Here is an 8749-nt window from a genome sequence, read left to right on the forward strand (position 1 = left end):
TAAGTACATACAAAGGAATATTTATGTTTGGACTTGAAAACAGAGATAAATATTTATGTTCAGTAAACAACCAATAATGATTATAACAAAGTGAATACATCAAAACCAGATTTGTTGCCTTGTCTCTCTTCAGTTATTGCCAATCACATCACCATACTGCTGGCCAATTAAAAGTCTCACAGTTGAGCTGGCTGGTTAGCTCAGCTGGTTAGAGTGTGGTACTAATAACACCAAGGTCCAGGGTTCGTTCCTTCTGCTGGCCAGCAGCCAGTCCCACCCCCAAAGTCTCACAATCTTTCTCAGCTACCTTATCTACTTATTTAGCCAGTTGTCAATCATGTCAGTTGAATTAAACATTAGAGTGTTACTATTTCTTTCAAACGGTTCTACCTCTTTCACAGCATTTATAGCAACTTCATATTGTATGTATACATGCTGAATCCACTTCATTATATTGTAAAATTTTTATGGCTACAGCACATAGCATAGCAATACTTCACACTCAATAACTATTTGATGAATTGAATTAGTTGTCTTTGTGGAGAGGTATGGGGTAGGGGGATGAAGGACAAGATTGGGAAAAAGGCCTCATTTTCTCTGTATATCTTTTGAATTTTGAACATACGCACCTAATATCTTCTAAAAATATATACATAATTAAAATATGTAATTATTGGTCATTCACAATGATTTATTTGTTGTGTTAGTGATTACTTCTTGATTATTTTTTGATTTAAATATAAAAGATGACTAAGGCATTGCTTTTGCCTTTAAGGAGAGTATAGCCCAATCAGAGAACACATACTATACATAAATAGTTGTTAAGAGCCCTGGAGTCCATCTGTTTGGGTTTGAATCTCATCTCTACAACTTACTAGCTGACTCAGTACAAGTTACTCAATGTCTCTGAGTCTCATTATCCATGTTGGTAAAATAGAAATAATACTTACGATATAGTACCTACTTCATAGCACTATTACCCGAGTTCAGTGGGATAATATGTTGAGCACATCGCCTCATTCACAGAAAGTCTTAAGTAAACATTTGTAAGGTTTATGAATTACCAAAAATTTTTAGTATAAAATTTGTATAAATGGGAATTTCATCTCAGAATTTTAAGATGGATTTCTATTGGTAGATTTGGTTCATGGGGAATGAAATTTGTTTTTCTTGCTATAGAAAGTTCTCTTTATTTTTATTTTTTTATTTTTTTATTTTTTTTGTCTTTTTTGTGACCAGCCGCACCGCGCTCAGCCAGTGAGTGCACCGGCCATCCCTATATAGGATCCGAACCGGCGGCGGGAGCGCTGCTGCACTCCCAGCGCCGCACTCTCCCGAGTGCGCCACGGGGTCGGCCCCCAGAAAGTTCTCTTTAATAAAAGACCTGTTGTAACTAACTGTAGTCTGATTCTGTAATGCTCCCAAACAAGAAAGCACCTGATTGTCTAATTGAAGTGGAAACTCTATCTAAATTAATTCCCCCAATCAAAGATCACACAATAATAGAAATAGATTGCATGCCTTGTGAGAAGGTGCACTTCCTATCAGTAACAGCATTCAAAGAAAGTGTCTTCAGACAGAGCATGCTGTCATTGTGGTTCTTTTTGCTGAAGATCATAAAATATTGATTCATTGAATTTAAGGTAAAAATCCATGCATCCATGGGTTGGGTTCTGAGCTTAACTTCATAGAGTTGCGTTGCATTCGATGTCTGGGGTACCCAACTCTCTGAGCCTTGTAGTGTCAGCGCTGTGGCCTCCTGGTGTCCAATTATTCCTATTCACAAGGTTGATAAACACTTAAATTGAGGAAATTAGAAAAATCTATCTTATCCCATTTTAGAAGCAGAGTACTCGTATTCTTGCTTTTTACTAACTTTTATTGGAATCTGAGATGCGTAGCCACAATTTTAGAGAAAAGAACTTGCTTTTACCACAATCTCAAGTCCTAAATCAGAATTGTTTTAGACAAGATGCTCTGAGAAAAAATGGCCAACAGTGATCTAGTGGCCTACGTTGGCCCTGCATTAAGTCTAGTATCACTTAGGTTTATTAAATTTTAACTAGTTGCTTTCTTCCATGTCTGGGCCAATTTTTTCTGATAATTGATGAATGATTAATGAATTCCAGGAAAGAAGAGCATATCTTAAATTGCATTTTCTCTACTTCCAGGTTTGTTTTCTGAGAAAATAGCATGGGTAGTATCTAAGCTAAAATAATCATTTAACTCAGAGGTCAAAAGGCTTGTTTATTGAAATAATAATTTCCAAAATTGCCTATCATCCAACTGTTTGTGTTCTGATTTGAAAATATGACATCTTCTACTAATGGTGTTTTTGTATGAGGTGTCTTCAAAAAGTTCACGGAAAGATTCATATTATCTTCTAATTCTATTTTTTCATGATCTTTTTGAAGTGCCCTCATATATTGATAATTCATTCTGTGAGCTCCCTGTCCATTCTGTTCATCTTGGCTCCAAAATTATTTGCTGAATTTGAATTTGATCATGTAGATTTAATTAATCAGTGAAGAAGACTTCCAGAACTGGTGACAAATGATATATGCCTGAGGGAAAAATAAAAAGAGCCACCAATTTTGAACATGTTCTTTATTTTACATATCATGCTGTAGTTTAGTTGTTTTGTATATTCTCCTACTTAATCCTCAAAATAAGCCTAGGAGGTAGATATGATGACCTGCATCTTATAAATGAGGACAGAGAGTCTTAAAGAATTTATATGACATAGGCACGATAACTGTGCCAGACAAGAATTCAAACCCATGGGACCCAACGGCTGTGCTCTCAACCATGAATCTACATATAATCAGAAAGCACTTTGTAGTCTAAAGTGAGGCACAGATGCAAAGTGTTAAGAGAATCAAAGTTATTCACTAATAGAATGGATTAAAAAAATGTGTATGCATATGTGTGTGTGCATGATTGTATGAGCATATATTTACATTTATCTATCTGTCTGCCCATCTATCTTTTTCTCTGGTTTAGTGGTAAGATTGGCTGGACAATCTTTCACAGTCTTTCTCAAACCTAGATTTTTATTGTTTTATAATTAATTTGTGTTTTCCGTTCAAATTTATATGGAACCAGTTTTCAAGGCTCACCACACAATTCAAGTTCAATAGGACCCGATGAATTCAATTCTCTTGGTAAGTTCAGGAAAGATATGTCCATTGGGTGGTCCAAGGAAGCTCAAGTCATACTGATGATGATGTGTCTGTTTTTCTAATAAGTAAATCATTTCTAGATATAAGGTAAATTTATAGGCTGACTCCTTAAAATTGGATTTCCTCAAAACTGGCAAAAAGAAAATGACCTGTTAGCATGTTGAAAATCAGTCCAACCTAATAGTAAAAACATCCCATCAAGGGCAACAAAGTTGTCTGTTATATTTGCTTTGTGTATATAAATAGTCCAGAGAAAGTGAAAATGAAAATGTTTTCTGGGTAGTCTATGAACAATGTGCTTTTAGTTTCACTATGTAAATCAAAGACAGAAAAACAACATGGAACACAGGTAAGATGGACTCCCTCACTGGGGTCAGGCAGCAGCCACAGGCTGGGCTTTGAGCTCCTAACTTCATGGTTTGGGGGGATCTGGCCTGAGGGCAGGGATGTTCAAAGAATGCTGTGGATGGAATTTAAGAAATAAAGCAACTGGGTGCCTAGAGAAAGAAGGACTATCCCACTGGGAATTGCATCCAGAGCCCCAAATGGCCAGAAATCAGTCATTTTTTAGTACTAGTTTGAAACTAAGGAATGCTCTGTGGCTGCCCTGTATTGAGACATACTGGAACACTTATGTTAGATTTAAGTGTTTTGCTCTATTAGATTGGTCTCTGTTACTGAGTCCCTGGTGGGTTAGTTGGTTTCTATCCTTCTGTAATTTACAATTTGAGATCCCTCACCCTACAAAAGATTTTTCACTATTAAATGAGATCAGCAGAAGGTTTAGCAGAGCAAATGAACGTGGTTAAAAAAAAAAAAAAGTGTCAATTTACATTTCAAAGAATATATTCTATTTTTTAAAATTGAATTTTTAAATTACATATCTGTGGGTGCAGTGTTAAATATCAATATCTGTGCACAATATTTGATGTTCAAATCAGGATAATTAGTATATTCAACATTACACTATGTAGTCATTTTTTGTGGCTCTTTGCCAGTTAAAAACAAACAAAAAAAGAATACACTCTAGAAAGAAAACCCCCTGTTAAGTAAAGATACCAGACTATGGTGAAAGTGGGCAGCCCTCTGTTTGAGGAAAACTCTGGGCATTTTGTCATATAAACTATCTTTGGAGAAAAAAAGAGATAAATTCCCAAAGAAGGAGAGAAAGTAGGAAGAATGGAACACGTTATCAGATCAACAGAACAATTCAATTAATCTTATCTTGTTCAATGCCCACATTTCCTTTAACCTGCAGCCTCAAATGAGCACAAACAAAGCATTTATAAGATTAGGATCTTTGTTTTAAATTCTAGCTACTTGAGTTAGTTTATTACCTTAGTGTGATTGCACTATAATCCTTTCCAAGCTAAATCTGTGTAAAATATGCTGTGTACAAAGGCTAATTTTTTTTTGACATTTTGAAGGACCTTGCTTCATCCGTGAAAGGTGACATATTTCAGCGTTCTGCAAACATAGATTGCTGTGTATGCTTTACCTTGAGTGGTGGAGCAGCGACCTCCCTTGATAAACAAACAGATGATTTGCAAAACCAAGTAAGTCAAAAGCCCAAATATTTACTGAATGTTTTGCAAGAAAGACTAGAGTGTAAACCACACTCTTGGTTGATAACTACTGTGGCTGTAGATTACTGAAGAAGGGTTTGCCTGCAAGAGTGAGGACGGCAAGCTCATCCATAAAGAAACAAAGATAAGTCAGAATTTAGAACACTATGTTAACTCTTTTACAAACAGTACAGAAGAAATTCTATTTACCAAGATCCAGGAAACCAATTGCTTAATCATGCATCCCCCTGAGTCAGAAAACCATCAATATTTACATATCAATGCTTCCTGTGGATCTCACTTAATATGCTTTAGTAGGTTAATTTCCCCATTAGTACTTCATTGATACTAAATACTACATCATTTCATTATTGGTATACAAGACCCCATCATCATACCCTTCCTCATATCTTCTGATATGGTAAGCTACTGCTAGCTCTGACCTAGAAACTGTGTAGAAATAACCTAAAATAATGATTACTCAAATATGCACCCCCAGATCTGGTTGCCAGGTAACTACACACTGTCCCACAGTGTTCCTCTGTTGTATGCTCAGACCAAAGTGGTCATTCATTCAATAAATATATATTGAGCATGTAGTATTTGCTAGGCCCTGTTCAGTACAATGAACAAAACGAAGTCCCTGCTACCACGTTTACATTTTATTGGAGAGAAAGAGGCAATAAACAAAATACTATATAACATCAATTGGTGATAAGGGCTGTAAACAAAAGTAAAGAACAGTTAAGGGAATGAGAGACTAGAGTGAGGGCAATTTTAGATATGGTCGTCAGGGACGCATTCTATCACAAGGTGACATTTTCTCGTTTGGAGGTGGGGCTAGTTACAAAGCTCATGGCTGGCATACCACTGCCACCGGCAGGCCCACATTATCTGGAGGGTGGGTGGTTAGAAGCCAACATACATATATTATTTTGGTTTGGGGTTGTCAGAGATTTGACAAGTGTGGGTAGATGACGGAGTGAGAAGAAAGTACACTAAGAGAGGAACCCTGTGAAGGTTAGCCAGAAAACACCACAAAGGCCATCTATATGCTATGGTCATGGAGCTCGGGTGATATCATTCTCCTCATCAAAAACCTACTGGGACTCCCTATTTCTTATCCAACTAAAAACAAGCTTCTCAGCCTTGTATGCTAGTTTCTCAAAAAAAAAAAAAAAAAAAAAAAAATTGCCCAGTATAACTTATTAGCTGTATCTTCTAAGTTGAACTGAGGTATCACAATCCAAAATTTCAAAACATTATTATAATCATGTAATAACACATTAATTAAAATAAATTTTATTTAAGTCCCATGAAGGGAAGGATTTTTATCTGCTGTTATCTGCAACACTGAATAAATACAGTGCACTCAGTAAATACTGGTTGAATGAATGAAATATATTTTACTAAAATATTATCAGCTACTACATATTACTAAGACACTAAAATAAAATATTAAAATGCAGTTTGAGGCAGAGAACATGACCATTAAGCAAGATCATAAAAGAAAAGGAAAGACAAGTTACACCAGTGGAAAACGTCTGTCTCAGAGCAAAATCTGTCCTCAGATGTAGCAAAGTAGATACCATAGTGTGGTCATTTATAAAACTGGTGGAGGGCACCTCTGGAGGAACCACTGTAATTCTCCTGACTCTGCTGAGTGGCATTGAGAGGGGACAGAGACAGTCACTGTGACTTTGACTGAAAGGGATCTCATATATTTAATTTGTGGGGGGAAAGCAAAACTATGAAACAGTTTAAAACAATCCCAAGTTTGAATGATGTCCATAAAAAGGTTGGACAAGTCCTAGAATGCCACAGCACTAGGAAGAATTTCCAAGAGCTGCCAGTCACTGCTTCTCCTGATTTGCTCTCTGAAGATTAAGGAAAGGAAGCTACATACAGGCCTCTTAGCTGTTTCTGCTTGCCTGGAACAGATGGGCACTAACCAAACAGTATAACCTTAACAAAGTTAAGTAAAATACTAGATGATGGGGAAATGAGGGAGTTTATAGCATTGAGTTTTGAGCTCTTTCAGGTGCTTGCACTAATCTAAGAAAATTTTCTAGAACACACAGGACTAGGGCTAGAGTGTATCATAAAGAAAGCCAAGTGACCTTCTCTTGTTCCTTTCTTTAGGTTTGTTTGTCTTGGTCCTATGCCTTAGCCCAGCTTACTCAGCTATGACCCAAGTCAGCACATAGGCTATGAGCAGTCATGGCTTACATTTGGGACACTACTGCAGGGTCTTGGGTCACCCACCCCATCCGCTTCTCAACCATAATTTGTGGTTGGGCCTTAGACTGCTCTGGTCTCTGTCTACTATAAGGAAATGGACCCAGCCCCTTACCCTACTGGAATTTGTTGTGGTATCTTCTTTCTCCGGTCAGGAATCTATCCCTGCTTTCTGCTTCACCCAACAAGACCTAAGGTGTTATTTCTACCAAGACTGAAATTTAAACTTGAGATAAAACCAGAAACCAAAGATATGAGTGTCTAAAGGCAGAATTTTAGGAAACAGTTACCTATTGGGAGAGAATTATGGGATCAAATACAAATTAGGTTACAAATTTAAGAGTAATTGTATTAAGCAATTTAATGATGTAAGGGCAATATTTTATTTGTATGTTAAGTACTTTGAATTTCTTCTACGTGACCATTTCTTGAAATGCTCCTTAGATTACTCTGTTTTATTTTGTTAAAAATTGCAGATTCCTCAGTCCCATTACAGAACTACTGAATCATAGTAGCTGGGAGTGGACCCCAGGAATCTGCATTTGATTAACAGGTTTCCCCAGATGATTACCGTACACGGTGAAGTAGGAGCACCACTGCCTTACCCAGTGCTGTGGAGTAACCACACCTGCTTTACACAGCAGGCCTGACTGCCATTTGGCAGTTTCAAATCTTGTATAATTCCTCTTTGTTATATTTAATACTGAAGTCATGCTGAGGTCATTTCTTGTTGCTAAAAGAATTTAAAAACCAACCGTATCCGTTCCTTCTATTTAAGTTAAAAATAAATTTTGAGTTATTCAATTTAGAGATATGTATTACTTTAAGAATATTGCTTCAATGCTGCCAAAAGAATAGAAAGCAGACTGGCACCAAGCCCCAATACTTTAACACATTGCAGAAGCCCTTGCACATAGTAGGTATTCCAGAAATAGTTTGAAGAGATTCCAGCAATTTACAGAAATAGAATAGAAAGGACTTAGGGAAAGACTGAATTGGGAAGTAGAAGAGGGGAGAAAAGAGTCAAAAATAATAATTCTGAAGAACAGGAAAGATGGGGGGGCCTCTAGCATAAATAGGAAAACAAGAGGAGGAACTTATTTGCAGGGGGGAGAGAGAAAATGATAAGTCCAGTTATCAATATTTTAAGTTTGGGTGGTGAGACGTCTGAGAGGTGATGGTTTCAGAATGTTGGAGATAGAGCATCAGGAATGAAACCTATGGTAAGTCAGTGGAGGCAAGGAGAGATCCCAAGAGGAAAATATGGTGTGAAAGTAAGAAAGCCTCAGAATAAAACTTGGACCTTAATTTAAAGTCCTAACAGAACAGGCAGAGCTAACAGAACAGGCAGAGCAGGAAAGCATGGTTCTGTCCCTGCTTCATGCCGCTATGCCTGCAGCCATGCCAAAGACTTTCAGATCTCCAAAATGAAATCCCTTGGATGTGATTTCACCTATTTATCTGTGCCTTGGAATGCTTTTAGATTAAAGTATGATAAACAATATTTCATATATATATGGGGGGGTCTTCAAAAAGTTCATAGAAAGATTCGTGTTATCTTTTTAATTCCAATTTTCTACAAAGTATATATGTGTGTATGTGTATATATACATGTATATATATATGTGTGTGTGTGTGTGACCTTTGCTTTGTTGGTCTAGGGTATAGATTAAATCCTGTGTCTCTTCGTTGACTTGTTGCCTGGACAACATCCTGTCCCATACTGAGAGAGGGGTGTCGAGATCACCCATTATTAATGTATTA

The sequence above is a fragment of the Galeopterus variegatus genome, unplaced genomic scaffold (genome assembly GCF_000696425.1).
Source record: "Galeopterus variegatus unplaced genomic scaffold, G_variegatus-3.0.2 Scaffold1079, whole genome shotgun sequence".
In the NCBI taxonomy this organism is placed as follows: Eukaryota; Metazoa; Chordata; class Mammalia; order Dermoptera; family Cynocephalidae; genus Galeopterus; species Galeopterus variegatus.